The 3,193-nt window shown below is 31.8% G+C and overlaps 1 pseudogene; it reads right to left on the minus strand.

Moving 5' to 3' along the window:
* Positions 1 to 833: 833 nt before the first annotated feature.
* LOC143556919 (uncharacterized) lies at positions 834 to 2,629 on the minus strand (annotated as a pseudogene).
* Positions 2,630 to 3,193: the final 564 nt, after the last annotated feature.

The following is a 3,193-nucleotide window of genomic DNA, read 5'->3' on the forward strand; positions in this document are numbered from 1 at the left end:
TCTCCAACATCTAAATATGTTATGTTAAATTCTGTCTTTTTATATAATATAATGTATATGAGTTTTGGAGTCGAGGGACTCTCTGGAAGCAACCTCTCTGTTCTTTGAAATAGAGGTACGATTAGCCTACATCTCACCATCCCCAGACCCTGTTTATAGCATTGCTATTTATGGGATCTTACTGGGCGTGGTTGTTGTTGTTGTTGTTGTTGTTGTTGTTTTTATGTGGTTAATTTTATCATTGGATTATGATTTGATTCATTGTTTCCTTGTTAATACAAGTTTAACAACGTGTTTTGGAGCTAGATTTGAGTCAAGTGGTATTTTTGTTTTATGTATCTTAATATTCTCATGTGGTGTTTTCTCTTATATTTTCTTGAATGCAATTGTTTACATTCCAGCTTTTCATCCATTGTTTCATAAAAGGTTTTCATTTACTTGTGATAGCACTATTCGATGCGGATCGTGACAGCGGTACCAACTCGTGGCAAACTCTCAATACTAACATAGTGCATTCCTAATCATTTCTTAGAACTTCCACACTCAAGTGTAATGATTTATAATAAACCAAACAAACCTCACTTGAAATTTGTAATTTTAGGATACAAGGTATTGCTATTTGTAGATGATACTTTATTTAAAAGAACAAAAACAAAAAAAAAACCAGGAAATGCGTGTATATCTTAAACATCATATATGTAAACATTTATTAGGAACACTTTCACATCGACTCACAAAAAATACACTCATATGCAATAAACTATAGCGAAACATTTGATGCAAAAAAGAAAAAAATTAAAATTTGGTAAACAATTTATTAGTAAAGGGGGTACTTGAAATACAAGTCAAAAATCCTTATAACAAGTCAACAACCCCACATAACATCAAACACGGACTCTAATTGAGCATAGATGAATTAACAACAACCAAACAGTGACATCGTGCAATAGATCTAACATGTAGTTGAATTGAAGCTTCATAATTGTAAAGTTTAACATTATCATGTGAATTCAAGTTTCACCATATGCTTTTTAAACTATTAAAAACAATCAACATGCTATTTTATAAAAAAAGATGGATGGTTGATTTCTTGTGAATGTTGTAGTCAGCAAGAATTTGTCCGTTCTCTAGAAATTGTTTGCTAAAAGCTCAGTTTCTTTTTGCATGAGGAATGATTTTCCTTATAAAAGATCTCGTCTTTCACATTGTGGATGGTGTCTAGAGGTTTGAGTTGCAAAGTAATTCCGGTACTTAGTATCTTGATGAATATTTTCATGACTCCCCTTAATATAGGTATAAGGTATGAGCGTAACTTCAGATTCCCTCTTGATGTTATAGTTAGCAAGGTTATTAGTGTCATGGAGAACCATTTCGTTGAAGATCAATTCATGCTCATCACAAGGAAGGCTTACTCTATTAATACCCACCTTATCCTTGATCTTGGCTTGTACGTTGTATACAGTGTCTAAGGGTTTGACATCTAGAGTAAAGGCCTGTCTAGAGAGGGACGTGATGAATATCTGCATGAGTTCCTTCAATAAACGCGTAAGCGTGAGTGTGGATTCCTTGTTGATGCTATAGTCAGCAAGGGTACAGTTTTTACGGATAACCATGTCGTTGTAGATTAACCCCCGGTTGTCACAATGAATATTTACCTTCTTCGATATTGCGGCTTTTATGTTGATGATTATGAATGAGGGTTTTACATCGTGGGTAATGGTCTCTCAAGTTGGGGTTTTGATAAATATCTTCATGAATCCACTTGACCTACTTATAAGTGTGAGGGTCGAATTCATGTTGATGTGGAAGTCAAAAGGGCGTCGTCGTCCCAGGCAACCATTTTGTTGAAGATCTCGGTATTTGCTTTTACATAGGCAATGGTATTAGTGGGCTTGACTTAAAGAGAATACATCATCATTCCATCGAGGTTCTTAATAGATATAACCATGAAACCGCTTGATTTGCGTATAAGTGCCCAGGCAGAATCCCCAATGCACAAGTTGGCAAGAGTATTGAGAACATCGAGAATCATTTCGTTGAAGATCGGTTCCTGTTGGTTAAATGGAATATATTACTTGGCTTGGATCTTGGGTTTGATGTTTCCAATGGTATATGATCCTTTGACTTTCAACTGTTGGTGGTTCATTGAGATTAAGATAACCACGCTCTCCTTAAATAAGTAATCACAAAAAGGTAAGTTCATAGTTTATGCTTAACAAAATGCGTTTAATCGAAGATAATTTTACATAATTACTAAACATAACATGAGATTCAAACAGTAGACTTTCTGCTCCTAATAAATATTATTTTATTAAATATGTAGCATATAGTATCTATTAAACTTAACAAAAATTACACACTCCCGGTCATTTCATGGAACTTTCACACTCGAATGTAATGATTTATAATAAATTAAACTAATTTCGCATGCAACATTTGGACGTATGACTTCTAATCAATTGAACAAACTTCAATTGCAATATGCAATTTTGAGAAATAAGGCATTGCCATTTGTAGATGATGCTTTAAAATAAATAAAAAATAATAGGGGAACTACGTGTATATCTTAAACATAATATATGCACCTTATACATAGACCTTCTTTTTAATCATGCAATCCTCTATGATATGAGTTTTATTACACAATCTTTCAAAAATTCATACTAATTTCCAACAAGTCAAACAAGCTAAACTGAAAAGAAAATATATAATCTATCTTGATATATATATATATATATATATACTCAATATAGTGTAAATCTTACAAAAACTATCACATCGAACCACAAGAAAATAAATTTGTATGCAATAAATTATGGGTCAGGCTAAACGTACTCTCTCCCTTGCTAAACACACACCACCTTTGAACTTTCATTCACCCTTAATATTTGTAATTAATATGTTATTCCCTCTTATTTTATTTTATAAGTGTCTCAAGATATCAAATATAAAACCATTATGTTTTTTTTCTTTTACAGTCTTTTACTTATTTTTATTATTGATTTATTATTTTATTTCTTCAAGATCTTATTAAAAGTTTGTTTATCTAGCTAGTTTTTTATTTTATTTATAAAAATGTATTCAAAACAATTTGATTTTTTTTGTTAGGTTCGGATTCATGAGATTAATGTTACCTGAGAAAATAGCCAAATTTGTCTATCAAGTTGTATTTTATTTCACCATTTTATTTAAA

The sequence above is a fragment of the Bidens hawaiensis genome, unplaced genomic scaffold, assembly GCF_021521415.1.
Source record: "Bidens hawaiensis isolate Kalapana, Puna unplaced genomic scaffold, B.hawaiensis_p1.1 tig00018753_1, whole genome shotgun sequence".
Lineage (NCBI taxonomy): Eukaryota > Viridiplantae > Streptophyta > Magnoliopsida > Asterales > Asteraceae > Bidens > Bidens hawaiensis.